The sequence below is a fragment of the Vombatus ursinus genome, unplaced genomic scaffold (genome assembly GCF_900497805.2).
Source record: "Vombatus ursinus unplaced genomic scaffold, bare-nosed wombat genome assembly UNPS02014775.1, whole genome shotgun sequence".
Classification (NCBI taxonomy): domain Eukaryota; kingdom Metazoa; phylum Chordata; class Mammalia; order Diprotodontia; family Vombatidae; genus Vombatus; species Vombatus ursinus.
In genome coordinates, this window is record NW_020954553.1 from 709,949 (window position 1) to 730,955 (window position 21,007).

The window sequence follows — 21,007 nt, forward strand, 5'->3', positions numbered from 1 at the left end:
AATTGGAAACTAAGGGGATGCCCATCAATTGATGAATGACTAAACAAGTCATAGCATTCAAATGTGATAGAATACTATTGTGTTCTAAGAAATGATGAAAGAGACTATTTAAGTAAAACTTGATGGAAAGTGAAGTGAGTAGAATCAGGAGAACAGTTTGTATAATAACAATTATATTGTAAGGACAATGAATTCTGAAAGACTTAGGAACTCAGACTGACATGGTGATCAAACACAACTGCAAAGGACTCATGATGAAACATGCTCCGTCCAACTCTAGAAAGAGAAGCGATGAGCTCAGAGTGCAGCACATATTCTTTTCCTTTGGACATAACTAATGGGGGAATTTGTTTTGCAAGACTATATCTATTTGTAATGACCTTCGATTTTTTGCCTTATCATTTTTTTGGGGGGAGGGCTAGAGACAATTTGAGACTGAAAGTAAAATGAAAATGAAAAAGTAAATAAAAAAGACCGAATTAGGATTTGCTGAACTGTATCAGTGGATTCCATAGGAATATTCCATGGGAGGGTGTTTTGACAGGATTTATCAGAAATGGATGAAATACTTATCCCACTCTTATAAGCTGTCTCCCCCAATAGAATGTGAGTTCTTTCAGGATGATTTCAGAAAAACCTGGAAAGACTTACATGAACTGATGCAAAGTGAAGTGAGCAGAACCAGAAGAACATTGTACACAGTAACAGCAATATTGTATGATGATCAGCTGTGAATGACTTAGCTATTCTCAGCACTACAATGATCCAAGACAATTCCAAAGGACTCATAATGAAAAAGGCTACCCCCCTCCAGAGAAAGAACTGATGGAGCCTGAATATAGGTCGAAGATACTATTTTTCACTTTATTTATTTGAGGGGTTTGTTTTTGATCTATGTCTTCTTTCACAACATAGCTAACATGTTTTCTATGATTGCACATATATAACCTACGTCAAATTGTTTACATCTCAGGGAGGGGAGAGGGGAGAAAGGGGAGAGAATTTAGAACTCCAAATTTGAAAAATGAATGTTAAAACTTATCTTTACATGTAGCTGGGGAAAAATAAAATATTATTAAAAATAATGTGAGGACAGGGACTGTGTTTTTCCTTTTTTTTTTTTTTTTTGTATCCCAGTTCTTAGTACCTGGAACATAGCCAAGTTGAAATGACATCTTAAAAATATAACTAGAAAACTTTGGCCAGAGAATTTTTAGGAAAAAAATCAGATGCTTTTTAATTTGAACAAACTTTTTCTTTTTTCTTTTTCACCAAGTTGGTTTCAAATTTTTACTTAATGAATTTGGCTTTTGAAAATGTTATACTTTGTTGTCATATTTTTTCCCTTCACTTCTGAGCACACAAAGTTGTAAAAGAAATGTTCCTTCCCCCATTCTCTCTCTTCCTCTGTCTCTGTCTCTGTCTCTCTCTCTCTGGCTCACGGATGACACTTTTTTGTGTTGTTTTTTGTTTTGTAAATTTTTATTCTATTAACATTTGCTGAGTAGACAGAACAGGGACACTGCCGGCAACCACAGTGGTATGGCCAGGCTCATTGATCCGTTTATCACTCTCACTGACCCAGGTCCTATTCTTGTATTTTGGGTTCCACTGTTAATAATAACCCCATTACATTGGCACTATTTTTTTTTCCTGAAGTACACTGTGGTGCCAATCGAATACAGGTGAATAGATTGAATTGAATTGCCTCTTTGAAAATGTTATCCTCCAAGATAAAATGTTTCTGTGCACGTGGTGCACCTTGATTAGGGTTGGGGATTGTGGGTAAAACTCACTTGAAAAAGATTAGGCTGGCATTTGTGACTCCCAGCCTGTTGGCAGCCACACAGGTGTAGTTGCCATAGTGTTCCTCAGTGACATTGGTCACCATCAGGAGGGACTGACCCTCAATCCTCTTAATCTCAAGGCAATTAGCGCTGTTTATCCTGGTATCATCTCTGTACCACTCAAAGTCGGGTGCAGGCACTTCGGAGGCCTCAATTTGAGAGAAGCTTGTTGCCCCATGGCAGTTTCATTGCTCTTGGACTCCTGGATAGTGGGAGGATAGTTCACAGTTACCTTGACTTGTTTGACATCTGCTGAGGAAACTTCATTGGCAGCTTGGCACTCATATTTGCCTAACTGCTCCCTTGTGATGCCAAGGATCTCCAGGTACTCTTCCTCTCCTTCAAATTCTCTTCCTTGATTTATAAAGGGCCTGGGGCTGAGACAGTCACTCCACATTGGGTCGCCAGGAATGATGAGGTTCAGGGCACCCCAAAATGTTGGGGTACAAGGTTGTCCCAAAAGAATTCGCTCAGGCTGTCTCCAAATCAAGTAAAGGCATTTATTGGGGGTAATACACAACACCACACAACACACCAAGCACAACACACCAAGCAATCTCCTTTGCCCCTTCAGGGAGACACAGTTTAAGGAAGACCCCAGCTTAAGGGAGATGGCAGCCCCCTAAGGGAGAGGGCTGCTTAAGGGAGATGAGTCCTTAAGGTTGATGCCCATCAAAGGAGATCCAAGCTTAAGGGAGACTCCCTCCACTTAAGGAAGATGCTCTAACAAACTTTTGCAAAAGCCACATTTGTGACAGCAAAAGGATTGTTTGCATTGTGTAAAGTTGCTTACAGAATTGCTAAAAGGAAAAGCTTCATTTGGAGAAACAATGTTGCTACCTGGGAGTTACTTATATGGTTGAAATTATAACTGGCAAATCATATTCAAATCAATTTTTAATGGAATGATTCCCCTTGCAGATAGTAGGTGCGAAGGATGATTGCTCAAAGGTTTGAAGACTTGTGATTAATTGAGAAACTAAGATCTTCTTATTTTGCATTGCAAATGAAGCAACAAATATTATTTAAAATGCTCATTTGATTGCAAATGTTTGACACTTTAACTTAACCAGTGTTAGGGAAGATTTGTTCTTTTTCAAAGCTATGGGTGGCAATGCCATATTAAGAGAAAATTTCAATATAATTGTTTTAAATAAAAATTATATGTAGGAGAATTATATTGAATTTTGCACTGATGAAACTCATTCCCAGTTAGTACAAAATGTAGGTGTATGAGCACTAGTTAAAATGTGACCTCTCATGTAATTTGACACATTTCATGCTTTACCATCACTTGTACCAAGGAATATGAATGAGGAACTACAGACAGTTTCTCAAGTTGTTACAAAATTAATCAACTTTACCAAAAAACCCAGTCCATTAAAAGGAAAGCTCTTTGGAAATTGTATGATAATATTAGGACAGAATATAAGACTTTTCTATGTTATGAGCGCCCCAAAGACCTGAGAAAGGTGTAAAACCTGGATTGACCAATCAGGAGAAAGACATTTTGGCCCATTCTGAGCTTAACTTACCATAATGCATTGTGCTCTCTGGCATAACAGACATACTTTGCTTTGCTCTCTGAGTGAACCAAAAATGCTCCTTCCTGTGTCAGCAATTGTAAGGCCAGATGAAGCTGATCAGGAGTATCCTTCTGTTTATGACTGTCCAGGGAAGGATGCCTTGAACTGGACACTATTTCAAATAATGGGACTTTTTCTTATCTTGTTATTTCATGGACACATGTTACAATGTGTATACATACATACATACATACATGTGTGTATGTGTATGTATGTATACACACACACACACACACACACACACACACACACACACACATATATATATATAGTCATGTTAATGATAAAAGAAACAGACACCCTGGATCTATAATTTCAATTGACTCCTTGACATTTCCTTATCCTATTGTATTTACAACCTAGCCAATTAAGAAATTCCATTCTCATATTATGGTTAATACAGTTGAGACTATAATTTTGGCTGGCATAGACATCCTGAGCCAGGAAGGGAGGGAGGGGAGAGAGGGAATTACTCCGAAGATACAATGTCCCCTTTGTCTGTCTGTCATTGGGCTTATTTTCCACAATGAATTCCCATGCATATCTCTATAGACATGTTCCACTAGCTTTGTGAGAAATAAACATATACATGCAGTCTAATTTTGTTTATCTTTCTTAGAACAAACTCAATAATGTTTGACAAGAGAAATCAACTGGGTATTTAAAGAGTATTTAGGAAAAAAATTAAAAATAGCTACTTTTCATATTGATTACAAAAATAAAGGTGAAACAAATTAATTTTATAAAAAAAGTTTCTCTGTGGAATGTGTATTTGGTGGATAATTTTGAAAAAAAATTGACTCTCTAAATAAATCAATGAAAAGTCTTCAAATTCATACTATAATCCAGAAAAAGTCACAACATTTATGAAAAGTTAGTGCTGTGGATACATTTACCAGATGATAATTTTATAGTTCCCAATTTTAAAAACACCCGGCAAATAAAATGGAAGAAAAGAAAAAAAAAGAAAAAAAAACAAAGAAAGAAGAAAGTAAAGACTTGCTTATGTATCACTTACCGGTCTTATTTGGGTTATGAGTGAATAAAAAGTTGTCTGGTTTATTAAATGAAGGGATACAACTTTACTATTATTCACAACATCTGTGAAATAGGGTTTTTTGCTATAATTGTTGGAGAAAATATTGATTATAAGCATTAAAAAAAATTATGAGTAGAAACTTTTCACTGGAAAACAAATCCAGTCATTGCATTGATGTTATTATTGGTTAGTACATAAGTATGACAAATAAAAAGGATTTTTAGCAAATATGTCATTATGTTATATCTAAGATATTTTTGGTATTATAAATGATTTTGACTAAAAATATGAGCTAATAAAATCATTTGTATGGTTTTATGAAAAGGGTCTTTGTTCAGTCGTTTCAGACTCTTTGTGATCCCATTTAGGATTTTCTTGGCAAAGATACTGGAGAGGTTTGCCATTTTCTTCTCCAGCTTATTCTACAGATGAGGAAACTGAGGCAGACAGGATTAAGTGACTTGCCCAGAACCACCCAGCTAGTAATTGCCTGAGGCTGGATTTGAATTCAGGTCCTCTTGACACCAAGCCTGGCACTCTATCCACTGCACTCCCTAGCTACCCCACAAGAGAAGGATAGGAGATTACAACTTTTTTTTTTTATAAAGAAGAGAAGGAGGGCAACTAGGTGGCACAGTGAAAAGAACACTGACCCTGGAGTCAGGAGCACCTGAATTCAAATCCGGCCTCAGATACTTGACACTGTCTATGTGATCCTGGGCAAGTCACTTAACCATGATCGCCTCAGAGGAGCATCTCTACATAAAGGTTGGAACAGCTGGCTCAGGAAATAGTGTGGGGTGGGGGTGGGGAGGCAAAAGAAGGAAGTAAAAGCAAATATATACAAAATAAATTCAAAACGATCTCTCCTCCCTCACAGCACTAAGAAATGGGGAGATTAGAATGTCTTTTATACCAAGAGGCACTTGACTTTCCTAAAACCAAATAAATTGAAGAGTAAGAGTTCAAATTCCAGTTCTAGAAGTTCTTAATCCTGGGCTCTCACTACTCCTTCTGACTTTATGGTAGAGGCTCCAAGCCTCTGGTGGACAGCAACCTTAGGGGGCCCAAGTCTTACCTAGTGCCTACAAATGCCTTCTAGGACCTCTGCTGAGAGGGCAGTGGTCCAGGGCTTCACAGCCTCTTGAAAGCGCATTCAGAGATGCCAGTTGAGACCTGGCTGCTCACTTTCTCTGGTCCCCTAGGCTAACCACAGACTAAGTACCTCCTTTCAAAAAGTCTTTTTATCTTCTTCCCGGGCCCAGGAGTGGGGCTAGATTCCAAGTCAGACAGTCTGTTTCCATACCATACTCTGCCCTTAACTACTAGTCAGCTCTGGAGTAACTAGGAGGTGGGATGGTGGGCATTAAAGAGTAGAATCAGAGTAAATAATCTTTGAAGTCCCTCCCAGCCCCTGATAGCCCGATAGTTTCTGATACCATGACCTTGAGCAAATCCCTTGACTTCTGTTTCTCTATCTGGGAAAAAAAAAAAAAGGGTTGAGCTCTGTGACCTTTAAAATTATTTGAGGGCAAGTTAGTATATAAAGAACCAGGGATTTTCAAATCAGAGGTTGTTGTTGAATTGTTTCAGCCTTGTCCAACTCTTTATGACCTCTTTTTGGAGTTATTTTGACAAAAGTACTGGAGTGGTTTGCCATTTCCTTCTCTAGCCCATTTTACCAATGAGGCAAATAGGGTTAAGTGACTTGCCCAAGGTCATATGGCTAGGAAGTGCCTGAGGCTGGATTTGAACTCAGGAAGATGAGTCTTCCTGTTTCCAAGCCCAGTCCTCTCTATTTGCTACCTAGCTGCCCTCAAAATCAGAGGGCCTGGGTTCAAATCCCTGCTGCCTCTTATTACCTGATGGAATATAGGCAAGATTGGAAAAGGAATATGACAAGACTATATGTAGTCACTTTACTTATTTAACTTACATGCAGAGTACATTATAAGAAATGCCAGGCTGGATGAATCAAAAGTCAGAATTAAGGTTGCCAGGAGAAATATCAACAATCTCAGATACGAAGATGATACCATTCTGATAGCAGAAAATGAATAAGAATTAGGAAGCCTCTTGATGATGGTGAAAGAGAAGAGTTTAAAAGTTGGCTTGAAGCTTAACATCCAAAAACCTAAGATCTTGGCAACTGGTCCCATTACGTCCTGGCAAAAAGAGAGAGAGGAAACGGAAGTAGTGTCTGATTTTATATTCTTGATTTCAAAGATGACTTCAGACAGAGACTGCAGTCATGAAATTGGAAGACGTTTGCTCCTTGGAAGGAAAGCTATGGCAAATCTGGACAGCATGCTAAAAAGCAGAGACATCACCTTGTCAACAAAGGTCCATATAGTCAAAGCTGTAGTTTTTCCAATAGCAATTTGTGGCTGTGAGAGTTGGACTATAAGGAAAACTGAGTGCCACAAAATCAACGCTTTTGAATTGTGGTGTTGGAGAAGACTTTTGAGAGTCCCTTGGACTCTCAGATCAGTTAATACTTAAAGAAATTAATTCAGGGGCAGCTGGGCGGTGCAGTGGATAGGGCACCGGCCATGGAGTCAGGAGGACCTGAGTTCAAATGCGGCCTCAGACACATAACACTCACTAGCTGTGTGACCCTGGGGAAGTCATTTAACCCCATTGCCTAGCCAAAAAAAAAGAAAAAGAAAAAGAAATTAATTCAGACTATTCACCAGAAAGTCAACTACTCAAGCTCAAGCTTAAATACTTTGGCCACATAATGAGAAGACAGAACTCATTGGAAAAGACTTTGATGGCGGGAAAGATTAAGGCAAAAAGAAAAGGGGATGGCAGAGATGGATAGCTAGTGTCAAAGAAACATGAACATGATATGAAACATGATAGTGGAGGTTAGAAGGACCTGGTATGCTATGGACCATGGAGTCACAAGAGTCAGACTCAACCAAACAACACCAAATATGGGCAAATGAGAGGCTTGAACTAAATAAACTCTTCAATCCCTTCCAGTTCCAAAGCTATGATTCTTGGTCCCTTCCAGTTATGGCATTCCAAGATTCTGTGACCCTTTCCTTCTTCAAGGTTTGGCCCTGGGAAGAGAGCTGCCTAAACTCCAGTTGTCCTGCCTCATCATTCCTCCCCTTCCAGTCCCAGGGCTCTGACTCCTTGGAGAAGGAAAACCTCAGTTTCTTCCTCTATAGAATGGAAGATATATCCAGAAGACCCTTTTAGCTCTCTGCCCTCTAACATGCTTTCCTTCTCCCTAGCTTTCAACAGTCTAAATTGGCCAGGAAAGTCTATTTCATCTTCTGTAGTAAGTCTATCAATCAAGCAATCAATAAACAATTATTAATCGACAGGCACTGTGCTGTGCCAGGCACTATGCTAAACACTGAGGGATACAAGAGGTAAAAGATGGTCCCTACCCTCAAGGAGCTTACAGTGGGGAAAACAACATGCAAGTATTTACAAAGCAAGCCATATACAGGCTAAATAGAAAACAATTACTTACTCAATCAGTAAACATTTATTAAGTGCTTACTGTGTTCCTGGCACAATGCTAAGCACTACAAGGATGCAAAAATAAGCAAAAGACAGTCCCTGCCTTCAAGGAGCTTACAACCACAACATGCAAACAAACCTGTACAAAGCAAGCTATGTACAAGAAATTGGGAAATAATTTTTTAAAAATTTATTAAGAGCGTACTATGTGCCTGGCACTGTTCTAAGCTCTGGGGATGCAAAAAGGAGCAAAGGACAGTCTCCGCCCTCGAGGTTACAACATAATGGGGGGACACAAGAAGCAAAGAAATACATAGAAAGCAAGCCACATAAAGGATAAATATAAAATAATTAGCAGAGGAAAGGCACTGGAATTAAAAGTTAAGAAAGACTTCCTGTAGAAAATGGTCTAGAAAGTGGAGCCCATCAACTCTAGACCCTGCCACAAGCCCACCCAACACCACTCCCTCCTCCCTAGCCCTCTCCAGCGCTCAGCGTCTGACGTGACCAAGTCCCCTCCCCCGACGGGGCGGGGCGAAGCGAGGGCGCGCATGCGCCACACCTGCCTCCCTCAAGACCTAGCCTTGCCAGAGAGCCAGAGGCCCGTCCCACCATTCTTTTCTTCCGTCCCCCTCCTCCTTCTCTCTCCTCCCCCTCCATGCCCCCGCTCCCGCCTAGGACTACAAGCCCCAGAGGGCCCCGCGGCGGGCTCCTGTCTCCTCCCCTCTCCTAACCGTCCCGTGCCGTTCCCCCGCCCCGCTCGGGGCTGACTGCACAGGCGGCGGCGGCGGCGGCGGCGGCGGTGGCCGTGGGGCAGGTGAGCGCGACTTCCGGAGGAAACGGCCGAGACCACGGCTGCTGCCTGGCCGACGAGGTGAATGAGGCGGGGACTGGGAAGGGCTCCTTGGGGGGCCGGGGGCCGTGGGGCGGGGGTAACGGCACCCAGGCGCTGGCCCGCGGGGCCGGGCCGGGGCCTTCGGCCGCTTGTCCTCAGTCCGACTCAGGCTCCGCTCCACACCGTCCCCCCCTTCCGATCTCGCGGGCGCTTTTGTTCGGGCTCACCCCGGGGTGGCCGCGCGGGAGCCCCTGGCCCCGAAGGGACGGACCGCGGGGGATCCTGTTACTGTAACAGGAGCGGGTCAAAGTCCGGTGAAAAAACCCAGCCAGTCACCCGCTGCATCCTCCCTCATTCCTTCCGACGCCCGTTAGGGCTGCACGGGGCCGCGGCAGAAAACGTAATCGTCTTGGGGACTCCTTTCCTGGGGAGGGAGAGCCCCTCGGGGTGGCCTGGGGCTTGGGGTGGCCGCCCTAGCCCCCTCTCTGCCTGAGAGACCTTGAGCAGGTTATTTGTCTGAGCTTCGGTCCCATCATTTGGGAGGGGAGTGGGGTGCTGTTCCAGGTGGCCCCTAGGCCCTTCGTGCTAGACCGTGAGCTCCTTGAGGGTAGGGACTTTCTGCCTCCCCCCCTTTTTTTGGGACCCCCAACATCTAGCACATTGTTCTTGCTTGTGTAGCACATAGTACGTTGTTGACTGACTCGTAGACCCACGCACGATGTGGCTATTCTTTCCAGGATGCAAAGTGCAACCCACCCCATGAGAATTTTTGAGTAGAGGTCAGGACTAGGGCCCAAGGAGGATTTGAGGGGAGGTCAGAACTGGGACTCCTGCAGAATTTGAGGGGAGGTTGGGACTGGCACCCTGGGAGTATGTGAGAATGGCCCTGCTGAAAGTCCAAGCTGGAGGAACCAAGTGAGAGGCTTGTAGCCACCTTCAGTGACTTACAGGGCAGTTTAGGCAGGGTTTCCTATTTATCCAGTGCAGCCTTGGACTCCCCTCACCCTTCCAAAACTCCTCCCACCTCACCCCCGCCCCAAACCATTTTCTTTTCCAGTTCTTGAGTAAAACAAACAAACAAAAAAGTTAATGAGGCAGTGAGTTAAAGGCTCTGATTTAGGGAGAAACCAGAAACCCAGTGACTTAAGAAAGCCAAGAAAAGGTACCAATGTGCAGCTTTGTGTTAGGAGGTCAGAAGTTATTTTGAAGGAAGAGAAATGTGAATTCTTACCAGAAACTGAGGAATGCTGTATGTTCAAAGGAAATTTGGTTACCTTCCATTAAGACATTCTTAAATGCCTGATCAGTCTCTTACTCAGTATCTTTTTTATTTTTATTTTTTTGCTTCTTGGTGAGGCAATTGGGGTTAAGTGACTTGCCCAGGGTCACACAGCTAGTGTCAAATAGCTGAGGCTGGATTTGAACTCAGGTCCTCCTGACTCTAAGACCAGAGCTCTATCTATCTACCACACTACCTGACTGACCCTCTCAATAATGAGTAGTCAGATTCAGTTTAATGGGAAGCACTCTAGAACGACTAATTTTTGTCATGTATTTAGTATTTCCTGTCCTAGGCCTGGAGAAGCCTTGAGGCTAGTTTCCTTTATGTAGCAACAGTAGGTTGCTATATGTCTTCAGGTCATGTTGGGAAAGCTGGGAGAAGGCAAGTAAGTCTTAAGGTTTAGCTCCACTTGCTGGGAACTCTTCATGGAAAAGGGAATTATGTACAGTGGGATCTCTGGATTACATTACACTTGAATTGTATAGGATGAGGTTGTTGTTCAGTTGTGTTGGACTCTTAATGATCCCATTTGGGGTTTTCTTGGCAAAGATACTGGAGTGGTGTGCCATTTCCTCCTCCAGCTTATTTTACAGATGAGGAACTGAGGCAGACAGGGTTAAGGGACTTGTCCAGGGGCACACAGCTAGTAAATGTCTGAGGACGGATTTGAACTTAGGAAGATGAGTCTTCCTGACTTCAGACTGGGCACTCTATCCACTGTGACACCCAACTGCCTCGTAGGATGGGGAGGACCAGGAATTTTGCTCCTTTCCTTTCCCCATCCTTACTCCCATTTGCCTGCCTTTAACTGTTTGACCTACCAACACACCTAGTTAGAAAGCCTTTCCATCCATCTTTCTTTGGTTAGCAGCCACAGAATTAGTTGAGATTTTGGAAATTTTTGAAGGCATATCATGAAGAGATGCTAATGAATGAACAAATCATTGTGGCCCATCAGCTGTCAGAGAGAGGTGATAATGGTGTGGCAGCCACTCTGCTCATCCTAAACTAGTCTTTTTTGATGGGAAAAATCTAATATAAAAGGAAAATTGCCCAGAAGATGAAGAGGGGTTTGGAGAAGTTGAAATTTTGTGGCTGTAAAGCTTTATGAGACCAGTTTCTGGGAACAGCAATGAAAAAAATGGTAGAGGTAAAAGGCAGTGTGGTACGGTGGGAAGAGTACTGGTTGACCCTTGAGCCAGAAGACCTGTGTTCAAATCCTGCCTCTGATGCTTGCAAACTCTGTTGCCCAAACTGACTTGAAGTCCTTGGTTGGGCCTTGTAGGACTAGATTCCCTCAGAGTTCTCTTCTGCCTTTAATGCTATGTCCTCCACAGTTGTTCCTCTTAATGTGCCATTTTCCTGCATGTATTGTGATGAGGCATTGCTCTTCTGTTCAAATGAATTCAGTGACTCCTTTCTGACTGAGGAATTAAACAGAAACTTTTTGTCTTAGCGTTCCAGGCATACTCTGACTCCAAGTACTTTTCCAGCTTTATCTTCCAGTGCTGTGCATCATATAATTTATATTCAAGTCAACCTGAATGTTTTACTGCCCCCCATTCTCTCATAATGCCCTGCATTCCAGTAATGAACTCATAGCCTCTCAGACTTCCTTCTACTCCATCTCTGCTTGTTGAAATCTCCTTTCCATCAAGACTTGACTGAGGTGCCATATCTCCATGAAGCTTTCCCTAATTCCCCACTCCTTTCTTCACCCTTGCTTCCTTAGCTGGACCTGATCTCCATCCTCAAATTTCTAGTGCCTTTCACTAGGTGGATACTTAGAAGATGTTTCTAGAATTGTATTGTGATTCTTTGGACTTGGGCCCAAAGCCCAAGTCCATTTCTTACAGTAATGCTGTTGATCTCAGAAGCCCTGGGGGTAGATGTTCAGACTGCTAGTTTTGATGAATATTACTTTATTTAAGAGGTATTTATTAACAAATGTGTCATTGATGAATGTATTTGAAAATCTACCCACCTTGAAATTCTAGTGGAAAGAACTGTGAATCTTTGTTTAGCCTTTTTATTCATTGCCAGCTGTGCTTTTGGTTCTCTGCTGTTGGCTGGAGATACTAGGATGAAATGATGGCTCTGAGGGGCAGCTAGGTGGTGCAGTGGATAGAGCTCCAGCCTTGGAGTCAGGAGGACCTGAGTTCAAATGTGGCCCCAGAAACACATTCACTAGCTGTGTGACCCTGGGCAAGTCACTTAACCCCATTACCTAGCCAAAAAAAAAAAAAAGAAATGATGGTCCTTACTTTCTATGAGCTTACTGTCTAATTGGAGGGGGGGGAGATATACAAATATGTAATAGAATTTGTTACTATTAGGAAAAAAAAATAGTGGTAAGTACAAAGGAGAGGAGGTCCAAAGTACTTGGGCAAATTGGCCAGAACCTGCTTCCTTTAATGTTCTTTTTCTGGGCACTTGAAATCAATTCCAAACTGGCAATTAAGACCTGGACTTATGTCAGTGCAGTCCATGATATGATCACTAAGAGTAAATTTCTTTCACCCTTATTTTAAAATTTTCCTTGATAAAATGTGTGACATGCCTATGTAAATGAATCAACAAAATTAGTGCCCACTTTCTAACCTGTGGAAGCTGTTTTTAAAAAATATTATTATACCCATATGATGGGATTTCTTTTTAAAGTTCAGTATTATTCAGCTTGCTTCCACAGGAATTGAGTTATTTTGCAGTTTAGCTGCAACTCATTGAGACCAATACATTCTTTTTTTTTTTTTTTTTTTTGGTTAGAGGCTATTGGGGTTAAGTGACTTGCCCAGGGTCTCACACAGCTAGTGAGTGTTATGTGTCTGAGGCCATATTTGAACTCTGGTCCTCCTGACTCCAGAGCCGGTGCTCTATCCACTGAGCCACATAGGTGCCCCAAGAGCAATACATTCTTATAAGTTAATTGAACAAGTAACAGTACAGTCCTGTTTGGAGGCTGATCCAGGCATGGACAGTAACCAGTTATGTGACTAAAAGCAAAAGTCATTTTTTTTCCTCTGGGCCTCATTTTCCTCCTCTGTAAAATGGGGTGGCTTACATGATCGCTAAGGTCTCTTCCCAGCACTCAATTCTATCATCCTATGACCTATTTGACTTTTTAGCCATGGGTGATTTTTGATGGTCATTCTTTTCAACTCACCAAGTGTATTTTAAGCTCCTGCTGTGTTCAGGGGCAGCTAGACTGCACTGCCTGGGAGTCAGGAAGACCTGAGTTCAGATGCAGCTGAGTAATCTTGGGCAAGTCACTTCATGCTGTTTTCCTCAGTTTCCTTTTCTGGCAAAACCACTCCAGTATCTTGGCCAAGAAAACCCCAGATGGGGTCATAAAGAGTTGGACATGACTGAAACTACCGAACTGAACTGTGTTCTGGGGCAGTGCCAGTCTTTGGGCAAGATATAAATGAGCTCCATCCCTGCCTTAATAGCACTTATATAGTAAGTGGGGGCTCTGTGGCGCCAAGCAAGTAAATATCACATAAAATGGAATTTAAGAGGGAGAGAGCATGTGAGGTTGAAGGAGGGCAGATGAATGCACTTGGTAAGATTATGCTGTTAGTGAAGTCTTACTTGTTAAACTTGGTCAGCAAGCAAGGAATTTATCTCATGAAATAGTACTTTAAGGTATGTAAAGCTTTCCATATTGATTTGATGATGATAATAATAATGATTCAGCCCTACCAACTCTCATTTATTTCCTTTTATTTTCTCTCTGTTCTAGCCTAACTGGTCTCTTAGCTATTTGTTGAATTCAGTTCATCATCTCCCACCTTTATATTTGCTTAGTCCACAAATACTTTCCCTTCTTATCAGCCTGTCTTGATCTTATTCCTTATAGGCTCAGATCATATGCTAACCTTCCTCCGTGAAGCTTTCCTTGATCTCCTTGCTGAAAGTGGCTGTTATTTCCTCAGATTTTTTTTCCTATGTTATTTAGTCTGGATTTTACTTTTGTCACTATCATGCTATGCTTAGTCATTTATACTCTGAGTATATCATATACTTACAAATAGAAAGTAATTTCTTCTTTGAGGGGTCTTTAACATAATGCTTTGCCTGTAGTAAGTGGTTAGCAAATGTTTGTTGAATTTAACTTGTTAAAAATTTATACTTATTAACTGTTACCCAGGTTAATTTGACCTCTCTGAGCCTCAGTTTCCTCATTTATAGTGAGAATAATAATCTTAGTCCTCTGGTGGTTCTGCGTGTGACCAAAAGAATGCTTCTAGGAAACAGCTGACTGGGACATTCTGGTCATGAAATAATAGCACATACTTATTTAGCACTTATGGCTTACAAAATGCTATATAAATAAAAACAATCCAAGTCTGTGCTCTGATAGCTTTTTGTGGTGAAAGCTATGCCATTAGAAAGAGAGCAGTGGCAAGCTCTACTGAGTTGGGCACAATGCGAGTACAGGACTAGCCTAGCTAATGGGGGAGGAGCTCATCAGCATGAAGTTGGTGACTAGGTGACAAAGTCTGGCAACCATGAAAGAAAAGGCTGTCCCCATTTCAGAGACTACAACTCAAAGCATATATACTCTGAATGGTAGGTCAGGGACAGCATCTTCACTTGCAGAAAGGTGACACACTTTGAGTCCTACATCGAAAAGGACTGATCTGGTAATATTTTGTTTGATGGTTTCCTTTTACATCAAGTTGATCACTTTTGGAATGACTTAAATGAAGGTCATAAAGTAGTAGATTTTGATTGGGAATTTAATATGCTATCCATGGCTTCACTCTTTTGGGATACTTAGTTTTGGCTTCTTCCATTTCAGACCTCCTGGTGCTTCATTATATGGTGGAAGGTTTGGTTGTGCCAATGGAGCCTGAATTGGCAGGTCCTACTAATCTGGAAAGACTTTGAATATGCCTTGGTGATAGGCTGACTCAGTGTGTATTGACTTAAATTTGGACTGTCCCATAATCAGGTTGGCCACAATGATGAATTTTTTAGCCATAGTGATTCCTATAGATAGTAGTGAGGTAGACAGTTCTGTTGGTAGAGGAAGGAGTTGTGCTGGATGAAATCATTGGTGTTCATTCCTCAGTTTGGTAGGTCTAGAGCTGGGGGGGGGTGGGTTCCAGAGGCCTCCATCTGGTCTAGTCTCCTTTGGTTTTTTTTTGTTTTTTTTTTTAAATGAGGAAACCAAGGTTCTGAAGGATCAGGTTTTTTACCCAAGGTCCCACAGGTGGTAAACATCAGAGTGGGTTCTTTGAAAACAGGTCTTCTAGACATCAAGAGCAGTGTTCTTTCCACTGCATGATGAAATGTTGAGCTATCATTTGGAATCACAGACTGATGAGGGCTGGAAAATCATGCCTTTTGGGAGTGGTTTGGGTCATTTCTTGAAGTAGTGAGTTGCCTTCTCTGGGGGTATTCAAGCAGTCTGCATGACTTTTTGGATTGAATTCTTTTGCAGAGGAGAGTCACATTTCATGGTAGGGATTCAGCTAGGTTGGTCCCTTCCACTTTTTCAGATTTGGTGATTCTTGGTTTAGCCAACTAGACAAGAATCACAAAAGAATGACTAGATATTTTCGTCGTAAACATAATAGTTGGCATTTGTCTTGTGGCTTTCAATCATGGTGTACATTTCTATACAAACTGTTCTATGCACATTAGCTCATTTGAGCCTCTCCTTTTTACAGTGGAAGAAACTGGGGCTCAGAGAGTTGTGGTCAGTCATACAGTGAATATGCATTAGAGCTGGGGTTGAAATGAAGGACTCTGCTGTTTATGATGTGACATGGGGTGGGGGCGGGAAGGGAGAGAAGGCAGCATGCTCTAGTGGAGAGGGTGCTGAATTTGGAGTCAGGAGATCTGGGTTCAAATTCTGGCTTTGCTACTTACTGTCACTGTAATTTTCCTTGAGTAGATTACTCAGCTTCTGGGCCTCAGTATCCTTATCTGTAAAATGAGGGAGTTGGATTCAGGGGGGAAGAACCTGTGTCCTCGAGGCCAAACAAAACAAGGCAGAATTTGTTCTGTTAGGTTTAGATTCAGTCAAAGGGCCACACTTGAGGACCTTGAGGGCAACATGTGGCCTCAAGGCCTCAGGTTCCCCAACCCTGATTAGGTGATCTCTAAAGGTCCCTTTCTTTGATTCTGTGACCTATTGCTGTCACATGAGAATAAAAACATTTATATGAATTTGAAAATGAAAAATATTACTTTAGGAGTATTGAATGTTGATCCTGCCTTCCAAAATCGGAAGCCTTTCTTATACCTTAGAGGTTTGTTATCAAATTCAAAGGAGATAATGACTATTTTGAAAAACAGAAAGATACCAGTAAACCTGAAAACTGACCTTTGTTGCCTCAGTAGGGTTTTTTTTTTTTTGAGAGAAATTGATTAAGAATTATTTCTTCAAAGTTTTTACTTAGTAATATCAACTTGTGTTATTCAGATTTTCCATAAATTTAACAAAAACTTAAGACTGCTCATGATCATTAAACATCAATAAGATTGCTTTGTTAAATTTCTTTGATATTAATCTTATCTGTCCTCCTTTCATGGAGAGTGACTATCATTCATTCCGATCTGTAGAGTACAAAATTGATTGTCCTGTGTGATTATCATTTTAGTAAACAAGACTGCTGGAAAAAGTGTGCCACAAGTATAAGAGGTTAGTTGAAGAGAAGAGAAGTGTAAAGATTTATAACCAAAAATTTCTGAGGAGGTATTTAGAGAGGAAGTGAAATTGTGGTGTTTTATGTAGACAGACAAGGAAGAGATGGTTGGAATAGGAGACCCTTCACACGCACACTTTGCAGCAAAACTTCTCCATTATATGTAAAGTGTCAAGTATGGGTTGTGACAACCTGAGAGTTTTGATTTTTTTAACTCAACATCTTCTACAAATTATATTTAACTAATGAAAATAAAGTGATAGGCACTGTACAATAGGATACCAACTGAAAGTTAAGTCTTTCTGGGCCTCAATATTCAGTGATAAGTGTGGCTGTTCAGAGAGTGAACACTGAGTGTATGTTGAGCCAGCTAGTCTGTTTTGAGGTTATAATACTCCTGGGTGCTTTATTTGGGTGTTTACAGAAAATAAAAACTAATCTTGAGTCCCAGATCTTGATAGCATGCATGCATGGTTTGTTTAAGGAGCATTGTTACGTTAATAAAATATTTTATTTCATTACATTGGCTGGAAAATAGGAATCAAAGTATGAATGTGAATGAAGCCAGTCAGCCGGTCAGTATTTATTAAGCATGTAAAATATACTTAGTGCAATGATAGGCTTTCTAAGGGGAAGATAAACACGGCCATATGCAAAAAAGAAAAAAAGTCAGTTTTCTCTCTGAGTCCATCACTTTTCCATTTGGAGGTGGATAGCATCATGAATCCTCTGAAATTGTGGTTGATCATTGTGGGTTGATCCGAGACCCTGCATCTATCAAAGTTGTTTGTCTTTACAATATTGTTGTTATTGTATAATTTGTTTTCATTCTGTAGACCAAGGAATGTCAACTTCTTTTGGTGTCATAGACCTCTTTTGCAGTTTTATCAAACCTAGGATCCCCTTCTCAGAATGCTTTTAAATGCTTCTAAATTCATAAAATAAAGTAATAGGATTTCAAAAAAATGAAAGATTAGTGAAAATAACGATGTAATTATTTCACATCCTAGTTCACAGATTCTCTGAAATCTATTCTATCCACTGGTTCCAGGTTAAGAACCCCTGGTGTAGAAAGAAAAGAGAGGTTAATGAAAAAGCCTTGGCCTGTACCTGTGAGTAGTAGGAGTTGTGACAGAGATGAAAATTCAACAAAGAAGACAGAGAAGAATTGGTCAGAAAGGTAGTAGATAGTAGAACACCCAAGAAAGAGCATTGTCACAAAAACACAGAAGAAAGCACCCAGAAGGCGATCAATAGTGACAGATGCTGCTGAGAGCTTCAGAATGAGGACTGAGAAAAGTTATTGAGTCTGGTAACTAAGAGATCACTGGTAACTTTGGAGAGAGCAGTTCCAATTGAATGATGGGATCTGAAGCCAGATTGCAGAGTTAGAAGAGAGAGAAGAGGCAATGCAGAGTAGGTTTTTCAGAGTTTAGCTGAGAATGAGAGAAGAGATGTTTAGCAGAGACTGTGAGGTCTAGAGAGGTTTTTTTTAAGGATGAGGGAAACATGGACATGTTTGTAGCTGCTCAGAAGGAATTAGTGCATAAAGAGAGATTGAAGATAAGAGAGAGGAGGGGGATAGTTGGAAGGGCTATCTGCTGGACAAAATTGACAGGGTTGAGATCAGATTAGAGTTGGGAGGGATTTTAGAGAATGACTAGGCCCAAACCACCTCTTACTGAGGTTCAGCCTGATGTAGGGACTTATCCAAGATCCTCCATGTTGTGTGGAATTCTGAGCTGTGTGATTTGAGCCCAGGTCTTCTGACTTTGAACTTGTTGCTTTTTCCATATACTGCTCTGCCTCTTAGAATGAAAGTATGTTTTGTACACATCATTCAAACAACTACAGGGAACAGTGTAATAACTGACCTACATCATATAGTGCCCTTTTAGTAGACTTTATGAATTCAGTGACTAAGTAACCTTCCAGAATTTTGACTGAATGGAGTAATTCCTAACAGTGATCTAAAACATTTGGTAAATAAATACTTTTTAACTTGTCTGGGCCTCTCTCAAGGTTATCCAAGTTGGGAAAATGTTCGAGAGCAAATGTGCTAGGCAACTATTCTCTCTTAACCAAAAGACATTTACAGTGCTATAGTGAAGATCATGGTTATGATTGTTTCTAACTTGTAAAATCAGTGTTGTTTTTGTCCAGATCTCGGTGTGAAGCAAACAGTTTTTAAAATTTTGCTGAGTTATTTGCTCGATTTATTAACTTCTCAAAGGTAGCAGACTTTTCTTGGCCACAGCTCAATTTCTTTGATATGTAATGCTGGTGGGGAAAGGGATAGGAGGGAAAATGAGGTGTAGAACAACTTCAGGGTGGGTGATATAGAAAACACTCAGTAGAAACATATAAATTTTTAGGAAGAAATCTATTATTGTTTGAGATTTTATAAATAGGAGACAAATTTGGCGCATCAGTTATGAAAATTTGATACTTTTGAATCTCTGAGTTCTGCAATTTTGTGTCCACATATCCAGTATAGGACAATATCCAAGACTTGTAATGCCAGGAAGGAGTTCTGTTTAGGGCTCTGTTTTGCATTTGAAAGGCTTTGACTTAACTTTTCTTGTAATCAATACTTCAAAATAGATTTCTGTCAAGAGTCATTGACAGTGAGTCACAAGATTTGGAGTTTTTTGGAGACCCTTTGCTGTTAACTCACTGTGTAATGACTCAACATTTCTGGGCATCAGTTTCCTTATCTGGCAATTGAATCTATTGGAGGATATTTCCGACCAATTAATAAGTATTTATTAAGCATCTACTATGTACTAAACACTGTTAGGTACATGAGGTACTGAAATTCTTCTAAATAGGAACTCGAATTAAACAATGCTTTTTTTTAGGGTAATGAGAAACAAGGCTGATAAGAAACATTCAAACTACTTAGATATGAGATTTCTCTGAATTTTACAGATGAAATCATGGGTAGAGTAATATTTTTTAATTACAAGATCCTACTTGTTTCCAGAAAGATTTTTACCTCCAGTTACATTGAGGGTTACGATGGCCTGGATTTTTTCCTAGCTCTATCAAATATTTTTTGCTCTTGGATTTAAAATAGTAAACAACTTAGAATTTCTAAGAGTGATACTCTGGGAATTCAATTGTGGTGTTTCCTGAGAGAAACTGGACAAGCATGAAATGTTTCTTTTTATCAGTGAACCACACCCGTTCAGATAGCTATTCATAATACCGCTCAATGTTTAGCAAGGTGGCCATAAGCAGTGCAATGTTTAACTTAAGGGAGGAGCTGACTTTTTTTCTTGGAGGGAAAAATTAATACTATTTTTTATATTAACTTTCCCTGTAGAATGTTAAACTTTGACATTATGGTTAAAGTCCTTTTGAAATTTCTAAGTTCCTGAAGTTGACTCTTAAATTATGAAGTTAAGCTACTTTATTTAAAAGTAGAGGTCTTATTATGTTAACATTTTAGCATTTATATTGTTCCATGTGCATATTTTAATGATCTCTATGTGCATATTTTTAACACAGTAGGAAGCTGCTCCAGACTAACTTTTTGACCTGAAACTTTCTGACTTGGAGCTGAAACCTCCCATGTTTTCTTTCCCTCTCGCTAGAAAGTGAGCTCCTTGAGACCAAATTGGCTTACTTTTCTGTCCGTATCCCCAGCACTTAGCACAGTGCTTTGCACATAGTAGGCCCTAAGCAAATGTTTTTTATTCATTCATTCATTAATTCATTTATTCATTCTGCAGCTCAGGTTTAGTGTTTTATAGTTTTACAAAGGGTTCTCCTTATACCAACTAATCCTATGAGGGAGGGTGTTGGAGTGATTTGACATGTATTTTTGAAGTCCCCAAGTGTTAGAGTTGGGATTGGTATGGAGATTTCTACCTGCCGTGAGCGTCATGCTCCCGTGTCAGCATCAGCTTCCTTCACTTCATAGGTTTATTTCAACAGTAAAATCAGTGTGTAAAAGATGAGGGTATCTCTTCTGTTTATATATATATACACATATATATGTATATATGTGTATATATATATGTATATCTCCAAGGGATGTAGTCCAAATGCTTGTCATTTTTAACTAGTCCAAATTGCCTTTTTAATACTTAAGTAACTAAAGCTTCAGAGTTTATCAAGAGACGACTGTACCTTTTTAGGGAATATGAATTTGTCACTTAGGAATTTTAAATCTCACTTGTGAAGAAGCTCTTTATAATTTTTCTCATTCATCATGGTAAACCAAGGACAAAGCAAAGAAAAATTCTTCTAAACTGTAGTTTCCTTTGTTTGC

At 40.5% G+C, this 21,007-nt stretch overlaps 1 protein-coding gene and 1 pseudogene across 2 annotated transcripts in view; one reads left to right on the forward strand and one right to left on the reverse strand.

Moving 5' to 3' along the window:
* Positions 1 to 1,490: 1,490 nt before the first annotated feature.
* On the reverse strand, positions 1,491 to 2,244 carry LOC114044960 (annotated as a pseudogene).
* Positions 2,245 to 8,744: 6,500 nt separating this feature from the next.
* The window catches only part of PHACTR4 (phosphatase and actin regulator 4), a 120,754-nt gene continuing 108,491 nt past the window's right edge, over positions 8,745 to 21,007 (forward strand). Inside the window, exon 1 of one of the 2 annotated variants that reach the window (XM_027864504.1) lies at positions 8,745 to 8,826. The gene's annotated coding sequence lies outside the window, so the exon portion shown is untranslated. The remainder of the gene's footprint in view (positions 8,827 to 21,007) is intronic. The other variant, XM_027864507.1, reaches the window with a different exon arrangement.